The sequence below is a fragment of the Stigmatopora nigra genome, chromosome 20, assembly GCF_051989575.1.
Source record: "Stigmatopora nigra isolate UIUO_SnigA chromosome 20, RoL_Snig_1.1, whole genome shotgun sequence".
Lineage (NCBI taxonomy): Eukaryota > Metazoa > Chordata > Actinopteri > Syngnathiformes > Syngnathidae > Stigmatopora > Stigmatopora nigra.
The window spans coordinates 56,375-69,377 of NC_135527.1; the positions used below are offsets into that span (position 1 = coordinate 56,375).

Genomic DNA, 13,003 nt, shown 5'->3' on the forward strand with positions numbered 1-13,003 from the left:
AAAGGCCAAGGACTGCAGAGAGCCAGTAAACATTTGGGGTTCACCCCAGCGCTCACCTCTTTGCTCTTGCACGGTCACGGGCGCCACCAGGCTGTTGACGGCTTTGATTCGGAAGGAGTACTGCTCCTTCTCGTTCAGCTTCTCCACCGTGTGCTCAAAGTCGGTCATCTTCAGCGAGGCCACCTTCATCCATTTGTCGCCGCCAAACTGGCAGGCCTCCAAGACGTAGGCGGTCACTCTGCTGCCCCCGTCGTGCTCGGGCTTCTCCCAGGCCAAGGAAACGCTGCTCTTGGTGACGTCCGTCACCTCCAGTTTTGCCGGCGGGTGAGGGACCTCGCAAACCAGGACCACGTCCGGGGTCTCGCGAGGCTCGCCCACGCCGTATATGTTTTCCGGGAGGACTCGGAAGTAGTACAGCGTGCCCTCCAGCAGGCCTTGGATTTTGAAGCAGGTCTTGCTGCACTTGGAGGTCACCGTCTTGTAGGCCCTCATGGATGCCTCGCGCCTCTCGATGATGTAGTTGTTGACGGGCTCCCCGCCGTCCACGGTGGGCGCTTCCCAGGTGATGGTGGCGGCTTCTCTGGTCAATTCCTTGACCTGGATGGCTCCCGTCGGTCCCGGCGTGTCTGGAAGGATTCAGAGTTTGTCGTCGGCCGAGGAGTGCCGAGACGGCCACGACGGCATTCGGACGAGGGACGGCGATGGCTCACCGTAGACTTTGACCACCACAAAGACTTCCCGCTTCCCGGCAGAGTTCTCGGCGACCAGCGTGTATTTGCCCGCGTCGTAGCGGTGGACCTTGTCGACGATGAGCGTGGTGGACTTGCGCGTGACCTCCACGAAGCCCCGGTTGTTCAGATCGACGCCCGGCTTGGTCCAGGCCACGGTCGGCGCGGGACGCCCGCTAACGTTAACAGAGAGGCGGAGGGAGCCGCCGGCACGCAGGCAGACGGTCTTTTTCAAGTCGTCGGGCAGGTCAAAGTCGGGCGTTTCTGTTGGGCGGAGGTCAAATGAGGTCAGTTGAGCCAGCTACTCGACTACTTGGCGTCACGACAAATGGAAGTGGAACGCCGGTATCTAACGGCGTCCCACTTCCGGTTGTTCCGAGGCCTTTCTTCCTTGGCCCGAACGGGCGACGTACCGATCCTCTCGGTCGGCTCAGTCTCGGCACTGTGCTCGCTGAAGTCTCCGGTGCCGTTGATGTTGACGCCGGTCGCTCTGAAGCGATACTTCTTCCCCGAGCAAAGTCCGGTCACCGTGTGCTCGGAGGTGCGCAGCGTTTTCTGGTGGGCCCTGGTCCACTCCTTCGTTCCGGCAGGTAGCCCAAGACGTCGGCCCCTCCGTCTTCGGCGGGACGAGACCAGGCCAAGGCGATGCTGTCGCCGTGCGTGTCGGTGATACGAGGCGCCGAAGGCGGGGAGGGGGTGCCTTTAAACCGGAAAAGAGCAGCGGTGGTAAAGAGATGGAAACGCCGGGATGACCAAAAGGATGGCGGCGTCGGACCTAAGGGGGTCCCAGACGACTCCCCGGTGGGGTACTCACACGTCGGCACTCTGCACACGACGTAGAGAGAAAGCTCGCTGGGTTGGCTCTCTCCGGCCTTGTTGATGGGCGTCACTCTGAACTGCTCTGAACGCTCCCTTCCGTCAGACCGGAGACTTTCAGCGAGGTGTCCAAGTGTGCTCCGCTCCTGTTCACCTTCACCCAGCGGGCGCTCTTCTTCTCCCGTCTCTCCAGCAGGTAGTGGGTCAACGGGCTGCCGCCGTCGCTCTCGGGCTTCAGCCACTCCACGCTGGCAAAGTCCTTTCCGGACGCCAGGATCTCTGGGGCGCCGGGTGGACTCGGCACGGCTGGAGAAAAAAAGAGAGCTTTGTTCGAGGCCCGGGTGGGAAAGAGGACTCCGGTGGGAAGGCGAGTGTCGCTCGCTCGCCCCCGGAGCGTATGACGGAGCTGGGACGGACGGGGGAACTCACTGAAGGTGTTTCTGGCCAGCACGGGCTCCGAGACAAGCGGGACTCCGGCGCCGTACTTGTTGATCCCACGCACTCTGAACAAGTATTCGGTGTTCTTGAACAGGCCTCTGATGGCGCAGGTCAGCTCCTTGCACTCGGCATTCATGAAGACCCAGGTCTGTTGGTGTCTCTCCTCTCCACCAGGTAGTGAGAGACCTCGTCGCCCCCGTCTTCCAGGGGAGGCTTCCAGCTCAGGGTGCACGACTCCTCGGTCAGCCCGCCGATCTGGATGCCGCCTTGGCATACCCCCGGAGTGTCTGCAAAGAAGGGACGCGGCGGCGCCGCCGGTCACCTGGCGGCCCCGGCGGGAATTGGACGAGGAGTGGCGAGGGGGGCCCCCGCTCACCTAGCACCTTGACGTTGACCTCGGCAGTCTTGGTCCCGCTGGCATTCCTCACGGTGAGAATATACTTGCCGCTGTCGTCCCTGTCGCAGAACTTGACCACGGCCGTGGCCCGCTGGGGCGTGTAATGCAAGTGGTACTTCTCGCACAGGTCCAGCTCCCTGTTGCCCTTGGACCAGGAAGCCTTGGGCTCGGGTCTGCCGCCCACCGCGGCGTCCAGGACCAGATCGGATCCCGCTCTGACCAGAACCACTTCAGAGAGGAGTTTTCCGTCCAGCTGAGCCTTCGGGGGTTCTGTCGGGATAATCGGGGCCGAACCGTCGACGCGGGTTAGATAGAGTGTACCCGGCGATGGGCGACTCTGCTGGAAAGGATGGCTCACCAAAGTCGGTCATGCACTGCACCGAGCCCGTGGACTGGGACGGGCTGCTGAAGACCTGGTTGGAGTTCTTGGCGATGACTCTGAACTCGTACGCTTCTCCCTCGGTCACGGTGTAGAAGGTGTCGGTCACATTTGTGTAGTTACACTTGAGCCAGCGGCCCTCGCCCGTGGGGGTATACGGCTTCCGTTCGATAACGTAGCCCACGATGGGACTGCCGCCGTCATTGAGTGGAGCCGGCCATTTGAGCGACACCGTGGTCCTGGTGACTTTTGTCACCTCCGGCTTACTCGGGGGATCTGGGAAGAGAGCAGTTTGGCCGGCGTCAGCCGGTGGGGCCGGCGTCAGCCGGCGGGCCCGGCGGAGCCCCGCTCCGGTAAGGTCACGTGCCGGCGGCGATACTCACCGACTGGATTTTGGGTGACCGCTCCTTTGGAGGCTTCGCTGGCTTTACTCAGACCAGCGCCGTTCATGGCGTAGACTCGGAACTGGTACTCCAGACCGTCTACCAGTTCCTCCGCCCGGTAGAAGCACTCAAAGCATGGGATCTTGTTCTGCCTCACCCAGAGAATATTGTTTCTCTCTTTCTTCTCAATCCAGTAGCTGGTGACTCTGCTGCCGCCGTCGTGATAGGGCTCCTCCCACTTCAAGGTCACGGCGTTGGCGGAAACATTGGACACGGTCGGCCTGGTCGGGGGCCCGGGCGGCGCTGCAAAGAGTCCAGACGGCACGTTACCACCGGGCGGGGCTTCTGCCGCGGAAGAATGATCGCTCGGCTGGGCTCTACTCACCGAACGGGTGCTCGGCCACGATGGTCTCGGACTCGGCGGGCTTGCTGACGCCAAATCTGTTCTCGGCAGAGACTCTGAAGGTGTACTGCATGTACTCGGTGAGATGGGCGATGTCCAGAGACGTCCGCTTCACGCTGGAGTTGATCAGCTGCCAGGCGGTGGAACCCGATTCTCGCTTCTCCACTATGTAGTTGGTGACGTCCGTACCGCCGTCATCTTCCGGCGCCTCCCAGCTGACCACGCAGGATTCCGAAGTGATGGCCGAGACGGCGACGGGGCCCGACGGCGCGGCGGGTTTGCCCATGACGTTCACGTCGATGGTGAAGGTCTGGCTTCCGGCCACGTTCTCCAGGGTCAGGTGATATTTGCCACCGTCGCCCCTCATGGCCTCCTTGACGGATATGCTGGCCCAGTCTTTGGTCACCCCGATGGAGACTCGGTCCGTGTTCTTCAGCCTCATCTCCTCCAGCCGCCAGGCCGCCTTGGGAGCGGGTCTGCCGGAAATGGGCACTCGGATGGTGAAGGTGCTGCCGGATCTGCAGGTGATCAGCTGGTTGGTGATCTCGCTGAGGTCGGCCGCCGGCGGGACGTGAGGCTCCTTGACCGTCACCGGGGCCGGCGTCTCCCTGGGTCCGCTCAGGCCCGACTGGTTCTTTGCCCTCACGCGGACATGATACTCGTCGCCCTTGTTGAGCTTGTCCATGACGTAGGAGAGGTTCTTGGTGTTGCCGACCGGGACCCACTTGTCCGTCCCCCGGGGCCGGGCCTCCACCACGTAGAACTGGATGCGGCTTCCGCCGTCGTGCTCCGGCTTGGGCCAGCTCAGCGACAACGAGCTGTCTGTGGTGTCCACCACGTCCAACCTCTTTGGTGGCGCCGGCTCGGCCGTGGCCACCACGGGATCGGTGATCTCCAGCGCCTCGCCCACGCCGTGCTGGTTCTCCGCCGAGACCCGGAAGAAGTAGGGCACGCCCTCCAGGAGGTCCTGGATCTTCAGGACATTCTGGGCGCACTTGCCCCCCGACTGCTGCCAAGTGCGGCGGGTGGCCTCCCGTCTCTCCACGATATAGTGGTGGACGCGGGCGCCGCCGTCGTTGAGCGGAGGCTCCCAAGCCAGGGTGACCGAACCCCTGGAGACCTCTCGGAAGGCCTGAGCCCGAGGAGGGCCGGGGGTGTCCAGGACTTTGACGGTGAAAGTCATGGCCTGGCCGCCGCTGCTGTTTGTTTGTTTTGTTTTTGCACTACAAGCGCCTGAGGATTGCCCTCAGATAGCGCTAGAGCTGCCACTGGAACGCGGATTATTTCATCCGGGGGGTAGTCGGAGGTGAGGGGCAGTCAAATGTCTCCGGCTGGATGAAAAACGTAGGGTGCCACGGTCCTTGTTGGCAGCTCTGAGTGGTATTTGTTGGAATTCGCAGGCCGCAGCGAGCGGCCTCTCAGGAGACACCACGTGAAGGTTTCCAACTTTGTCTCCCAAAGATGCGGGGTATGATGCTCACAGCACCTGGTATTCCCAAGCGGTCTCCCAATCAGGTACTAAACAGGCCGAACCATGCTTGGCTTCCGAGATCGGACGAGATCGGGCCTTTTCAGGGTGGTATGGCCGTGAGCGGCGCCGCTGCTGTTCTCCAGGTTGACGGTGTATTTGCCCGAATCATTTCTGGTACACTTTTCCAGATGGAGAGTACTGCTTCCCTCGCCACTGGTGACCTCCGCCGCGACGCCCAGTTCCCCTTCCTCTTTCTGGCAAGTGGCGAGGGGGGCGGGCTTGCCCCTGAAGTGGAGGCTTAGCTTGACGGCGCCGCCGGCCTTGACAATATGCGTCTGCTTGAAGCTGGCGTCAATATCCACCTGGGGCGGCGCCAGTCTCTCGACGGCCCGGGCCGGTTCCGGGGTGACGGCGTCCTCGCCCCTCCCCACTTGATTCACGGCCGCCACGCGGAACTTGTAGTCCACCCCGCCACGTAGCCCGGTGGCCGTATACTTGGTGTCCGGGACCAGCTCGGGGTTGGCTCTGGTCCAGTCGGCTTCCGGGCCCTCCTGCACGTCAATGGCGTAGCCCAGGATGTCGGAGCCGCCGTCGTCGGCGGGTCTGCTCCATTCCAGACTGATGGAGGAGTAGGTGGAGTCCGACACGCAGACCACGGACGGAGCGCACGGGATGTATTTGGGCTCCACGGCTTTGATGGGCAGGGAGACGTTGCTGGGCCCTCCCACGCCGGCGTCGTTGACCGCCGTGACCCGGAACTCGTACTCGGTATTCTCGGCCAGGTGAAGCACCGTGTGGGCACATTCCGTGATGGGTTTCCTAGAGAGCACCTTGTAGAAGCGGACGGTCTTCTTCTCTCGTTTTTCCACAATGTAGTGGCGGATGGGGCTTCCTCCGTCGGACGTGGGAGGAGTCCAGGCCAAAGCGATGCTTTCTCCCGTCACCCCGGTGGCGTCGGGAGTGCCCGGAGAATCAGGGGTGGCTGAGGAGGGATAGCCAACGAAGGGAGACAAGTCAAGACTTTGTGGTGAAGGTCTGAAATCTCATTAGACATGTACGGTGACGACAAAAGCATCGGACTGGACGCCGCTCGCTCCATTCAATTCAACGCAACTCAATTCAAATGTCCGTGTCGGTGGGGCGACGCGACTTACTGTATTGCAGCTGTGCGACCACGGGGCAGGATTCCAAAGGTCTGCCCAGCCCAAACTTGTTGACGGCGGACACTCTGAACTGGTACTCGTTGATCTTCATGAGTTTGGTGGCGGTGAAGCTGCACTCGCGACAGCTGTCGGACACCAGCGCCCAGGAGATCTTGGAGGTTTCGCGCTTCTCGATCACGTAATGGGAAATTTCCGAGCAGCCGTCGTTCTCCGGCGGATTCCACGACAGACGGCACCTGCCCTCGGAGATGTCGCTGAAGGCGATGGGTCCCACCGGTTCTCCTGGCGTGTCTGCGTCGCACAATCCGGTTCGGGGTTAGTGGGGCGAAAAGAGGGCGGGGAGAAGGAGAGCGTCCCCGAGCCCGCTCCCTCGTACCTTGCACTTTAATGAGGAGATCCTCCTTTTTGCTGCCGGAGCCGTTGGTGGCCTCCACGGTGTAGAGGCCGCGGTGAGTGCGGTCGGCGTCTCTGATGAAAAGAGTGCTGTGCCCGGCCACGGTGATGATGTCCATCATCTTCTTGGTGATTTCCACGCCGTCTCGGTACCAGACCACCTTGGGAACGGGCCGTCCGCCGATGGCCACCTTCACCCTGATGTTGTCGCCCGCCGTCACCGTCAAACCCTCAAAATATTCTGGGCCAAACTCGATGTGAGGCGCAGCTGGTCGGGGGGGGGGGGGGGGGGGGGGATGAGGCCGTGACGGTTTGATCATTATCAGTCTTTTAGCCGGCTTCTGCGTGCCACTTACCGTTCTCGCTTCGGACCACGATCAAACCGGACGAGTTGGACGGGGGGCTGACCACCCCCATGGCGTTTCTGGCCACGACCCTGAACTCATAGCGCTCGTTGAGCGTCAGGCCGGTCACCGTGTGCTGGCAGTCGTGGACGTCGCTCAAGTTGGCCTTGAACCAGCGACCCTCGCCCTGGCGTTTCTCCACGGTGTAGGCGGTGACCTTGCTCCCCCCGTCACGTTTGGGCGCCTCCCACTTGAGGGTGATGGAGTTAGCCGTCACGTCAGTGTAGTCCGGCTGGCCGGGAGGATCTGACAAACACAGCGCGGGCCTCGAATCATTATTTTTGTTTTTTTTCCGGGGGCTGACAAAAGGCATTTTTTCCGGAGTAACGACGCGCCACTGGACGGGCGCGCGGCCGCGGTCCAAACTCACCGACGGGACTGACGGCCATGACGGGCTCGCTGGCGTCGCCGGCCCGGCCGCAGCCGGCGTCGTTCTGCGCGCAGACCCGGAAGGAGTACTCCAGGCCTTCGATGAGATCCGGGACCCTGTAGTCGTTGTCCTTGATGGGCGCCGCGTTGACCTTCTGTCACAGGATGCTGTTCTTTTCCCTCTTCTCCAGGTGGAAGCCCTGGACGGGCGTGCCGCCGTCGTAGCTGGGCCTCTCCCAGCGGACGGTCATGCCGTCGTTGGTGACGTTGTAGGCCAGGGGCTTGCCGGGCGGGCCCGGGGGCCTGAACTGGTGCTTGGCCAGGACCAGCTGAGAGAGCAAGGCTTCGCTGGCGCCGTATCGGTTTTCCGCGCACACTCGGAACTGATACTGGAGCCCCTTGATCAGGTTGGGCACTCTGAATTGCGTGTCCCGCACGGCCGAGCAGGCCATCTTCCAGTCGGGGCGAGAGGCGTCCCGCTTCTCCACCGTGTAGCAAGCGATGTCTCCGCCGCCGTCGTCGTTGGGCTGGTCCCAGGAGATCAGCACGCTCTCCGCCCTGACCTCGTCCAGGCGGAGGGGCCCGAGGGGCTTGGACGGGGGACCCAGGGTCAGGACGTGGACGTGGAAGGACTTTCTGCTGATCACGTTGTCCAGCGTCAGGGTGTACTTGCCCTCGTTCTCTTTCTTCACCCGCTTTATGGTGAGGGTGGCTTTGTCGTCGGTCTTCTTGAAGCGGACCCGCTCGCTCTCCTTCAGGGGAAGGTTGTCCTTCAGCCACGACAGCGAGGGCTTTGGTTTGCCCCGGTACGGCAGCTCCAGGTGGACGTTGTGTCCCAGGCGGACGCAGATCCTCCCGTCCGGGTACTCGGCCAGGCTGGCCTCGGGGGTGATGACGTAGTCCGCCACCTTGACGGGCCCCGTCTTCACATAGTCGCCCTGACCCTTCTCGTTTCGAGCGGCCACTCTGAAGAACACCTCCGAGTGCTCCTTGAGTTTGGGGACCTCAAAGTGGCAGTGGCGACTGGTCTCTCCCAGCGACCAGTCCTCGCCGGCGGCGGCTTTCCTCTCCACCACGTAGTCGGAGATGATGCTGCCGCCGTCGTGGTCAGGCTTCAGCCACTGCAGGGTGACCCAGGTCTTGGAGGAGTCCCTCACGGAGACTTGTCTGACGGGGCCGGGGCATTCCGTGGCCTTCACCGGCTCCGGAGTCTCGCAGGCTTCGCCCACGCCGTTCTCGTTCTCGGCCAGGACGCGGAAGAAGTAGGACGTCTTCTCCGAGAGGTCCTCCACGCCGCAGCTGGTCTCCGTGTATTTGCCGTTCACCGCCGAGTAGTATCTCTTGGAGGAGTCCCTCTTTTCTACGATGTAGTTGGTGATTTCGGCGCCCCCGTCCAGCGAGGGGCTCTCCCAGCACAGGGTGACTCTTCCGCGGGTCACGTCTTTCAGCCTCAGGTTCCTGCACTGAGGTGTCCTGGACCTTCACCCACAAGCTCAGGGTCTTGGGCTCCCCCACGCCGTTCTGGATCTTGACGCTATATTTGCCAGTGTCCAGCTTGGTGACCCGCCGCAAAACCAGGACGGTGGCCGTGTCCGAGTGGTGGAATTCGTAGGAGGGGTCGTCGTCGATGCGCGAGTCTCCTTTGCTCCAGGAAGCGGAGGGCGAAGGTCGTCCCTTCAGCGGAACCGAGAGCTCCACGTCCTTGCCGGCCTTCACGATGTAGTGGGTCCTCGTGGCCACGTCGGAGTCGATCTGAGCTTCCTCTGTGGAAGGAAGACAGCCGGTCAATTTGCCACGTCCGGTTTTCCCTTCCAGAAGAAAGGGTGAAGCGTGGAGTCACACCTACCCAGGATATCTTTAGCCTGGACGGGCTCGCTCATCTGCAGGGCTTCCCCGCGGCCCGCGCAGTTGGCGGCAGAAACTCGGAAGAAGTAGTTGACGTCCGGCTTCAAGTCGTGGACGGTGTACTCGGTGGTCTTGACCTCTCCTTTGGACGTGAGCGTGGCCCAGTCCTCCTCTCCTTCCACCAGCTTCTCCACCACGTAGCCGGTCACTTGGCTGCCCCCGTCCCATTCGGGCTGGGACCAGGCCAAAGTGATGGAGGTCTTGGTGGAATCCAGCACCTTCAGCTTGCGAGGCTCGTCGGGGCATTCTGGAAAAACCGAGAGAAGTCGTCGGCGAGGGCGCCCGACTCGGTGGCGCCTTCCCCAAAGCGGTGACCCGGACGACTCATCGATGGGATCGGCGGCCTCGTAAAAGTCGGATTCTTCCGAGAAGGGGCCTTCTCCGGCCCTGTTGATGGCGCAGACGCGGTACTGGTACCGGTTCCCTTGGGTGAGGTGGTAGACGGTCTTTTTGTTGTCGGGAATGGGCTCCTTGTAAACGCGGAACCAGCGCAGACTTTTCTTGTCACGCCGCTCCAGGTAGTAGCCGGTCACCGCGCTACCGCCGTCTACGCCCGGACTTTCCCACTCCACCACCATGGTGGTCTTGGTAATGAGGCTGACTTCGGGAGTGTGCGGCTGCCCCGGGGTGACTGGCGGAGGGAGACGGGCAGAAACCAGAGGTGAGAAGGTTGCCCGAAGGCACCCGACGGGCGGAAAGGCTCCGGGCGGAAAGGCCGAGGTGCTCCCCGGGCTTACCGAAAGCATTCTTTGCCACCACGGGCTCCGACTCCAGCGGGGCTCCCACGTCGTACTTGTTGACGGCCATGACGCGGAAGACGTATTCGTTTCCCCGCACCAGTTTGCCCACCGAGATGTACGTCTGCCGGTGATCCTCCGAGACGGTCGCCCAGACCACTCTGCTGGTTTCGCGCCTCTCCACGATGTAGTGCGTCACCTGGGAGCCTCCCAGGTCGGCCTTGCACACGGGCTCCCAGCGGAAGGCGATCCGGTCTGCTGTGACGAGGTTGAAGCTGATGCTTCCGCTCGGCGGTCCGGGTTTGTCTGAGAAAGAGTCAAGTGGGCTTGGCCTTAAAAACCAAAACAACTATTCAGAGGCGACCGCAAAAGAAGAAAAATAATGCACCTACCCAGGATCTCCATGGCGATGGTGGCGCTAGCTGAGCCCAGTGTGTTCTTGATTTTGATCTCATAAGAGCCGGTGTGTTGGCGCGTGGCGTCCTTGATCAAAATGGCCGAGGAGTCCGTTGTGCTCTCCACGCACAAGGACGAAGAGGCCACCAGCTCCCTTCCGTTCTTCAGCCACTCGATGCCGGGCAGTGGCACGGCGAGGATTCCCACTCGGATCTTAACCGAGGTTCCGGCTCTGTAGCGAACCACGTCCAGGTACTCGGGAGGCAGGTCGGTGGCCGGAGCGCCTGCGCGACAGAGCGGGCGGATGACGGCCCCGCCCGGTGACGAAACCCACGAGAGCCGTAGAGGGACGGAAGGAGCACTCACCGCAGGCGTCCACGCAAGTGACCGGGCCGGCGATCAGAGAAGGGTTGCTGACGGAGCCCACGGCGTTTTTGGCGTACACCCTGAACTCGTAGGTCTCGTCCTGAGTCAGTCCGGACGCCGTGAAGCCCATCTCTGGGATGTTGGTGAAGTTGGCCTTCACCCACCTTCCGCTAGCCGCATCCCTCCTCTCCACGCTGTAGCCGCTGATCAGACTGCCGCCGTCGTACGGCGGCCTCTGCCAGGTCAGGCGCACCGAGTTCTTGGTGACTTCGCTGACGCGGACATTTGCGGGGGGCTCTGTGGCGGACACAACGGCGCGTCGCCATTAGGTTAGGCCGGTTAGCTGGCCGAGCGGACGTCGCGCCACCGACGCGCTGGCCCCGCCCCCGGTCGTGTTTGTGCGGGGGGGTTCCGACCTCGGCCCGCGGGCCACAGGCGGCCCCTTACAGTTAACATTCATTGAGGAATAACAAGGGCATTCAGAACAGAAGAAATCCAAGGAGAAGAAAAAAAGTCAAGCGGGGACCAGTAATGCATCACAAAAAGCCAAAAGTCAAAGAATGAACTCATTTTTAGAATGGCTGCTTATTGATAATGTGTTTAATATTAAAAAGCAGGTAAAATGATTATCTTTGTGAACTGAAAGGAATTAGTCAAGAGCCAGTACAAAGATAATCATTATACTTGCTTTTCAATTAGGGTTAGGACGTGGCACCACGTCGCCTCGCCGCCACTTGGCCGGCGAATAGGTGACAGAGAAGAAGGGCTACTCACCGCACGCGTCGATAGCCAGAACCTCTTCCGAGGTCTTGCTCATTTTGCCCACCCCGGCGTGACCTTGAACTCGTAGATGAGACCCGGGCAGATGTTGCTGACCCGCATCTGGTTCCCCGCTATGGCGCTTTTGTTGATCTTCTGCCAGAGGATGCTGCTCCTTTCCTTCATGTGAAGGTGGTAGCCCGTCACGGCGTTGCCGCCGTCGTTGACCGGTTCGTTCCAGCAGACGGTCAGGTTGTCTCGACAGACAAAACTAACCCAGGGGGTGGACGGAGGCCCCGGAGCCACTGGAATTCAAAGCGCAGAGCCACAAGTCAGTTGGCGGTGGCTTTGGGAAGGGTGCGTGAGGGGGGGTCGGAGAAAACAAAATCCGCCCGGCGACTCACCGAAAGGAAGCCGGATCGTCACCGGCTTGCTGTCGAGGTGCTCGCTGAGACCGTAACGGTTCTGGGCCCTGACTCGGAACTGATACTCCTCTCCCCTGGTCAGCTTGGTGGCTCTGATCTGGCTCCGCGCCACGTTGGCCGACACCTCTGTCCAGGTGGGGGTGCTGGTTTCCCGTTTCAGGAGCACGTAGTTGGTGACGGGACTTCCGCCGTCGTACTCCGGAGGAGTCCATTTCAGGTGCGCCGTAGTCTCTCCCACCTCCAGGATCTCCACGGGCCCCAGGGGTGGTCCGGGCCTATCCAGCACCACCACGTTCACCGAGATCTGGCTGGCGCCGCCCGCATTGCTGGCACTCAGTTGGTACTTCCCGGCATCGCCGGCGACGCTTTGCTCCAGGCTGACGCTCAGGCTGTCGGGGGTGACCCGGGCGGAGAGTCTCTTGGATCCCTTGACCGGCACGTTGTTCTTGGACACGCTGACTTTTGGCATCGGCTTGCCGCTCAGCGGGATGTCAAAGGTCAGGTCGGATCCGGCTCTCACGTAGACGGTATTTTTGGGGTAGTTCTTCAGGTCGAACTCTGGAGCCTCTGTCAAAATTCAAGCAAAAGTCGGCTCAGCGGGGCCGGGTAGAACAAGCCCCGTAGCGGGGTCAAAGAGAAGACTCTGGCGGTGACATTTGATCGGACGGATGAACTCGGCCGCGGAGACGGCGGGCCGGGGAATTACCCAGAATTTCTTTGACGAGGACGGGTGCAATCATCTCTTTGGCCTCGCTCAGACCGGCGTGGTTCTCGGCTCGCACTCTGAAGAAGTACTCGGCGCCTTCCCGCAGGCTTTTGACGGAGTGGCTGGTGGTCTTCACCGTGGCGCACTTGACCCATTTGGTCTGGCCCTTCTCCAGGGCGTCCAGCAGGTAGGCCTTGACTCGGCTGCCGCCGTCGTACTCTGGCCGCGTCCAGGCGATGGTCACGCTGTCCCTGGTGACGTCGGCCACTCCCAATTTGGCGGGCGGACTGGGCACCTCTGCAAAGACAATTGAGGAGTGAGTGGGCCGGATTTGGCCGGATTTGGCCGGATTTGGCCGGATTTGG

At 61.7% G+C, this 13,003-nt stretch overlaps 2 pseudogenes; both read right to left on the reverse strand.

Annotated features, from left to right (window-relative positions):
- LOC144213931 (titin-like) overlaps positions 1–13,003 on the reverse strand; it is a 43,479-nt pseudogene that overhangs the window by 13,064 nt on the left and 17,412 nt on the right.
- LOC144213979 (5S ribosomal RNA) lies at positions 5,019–5,137 on the reverse strand (annotated as a pseudogene).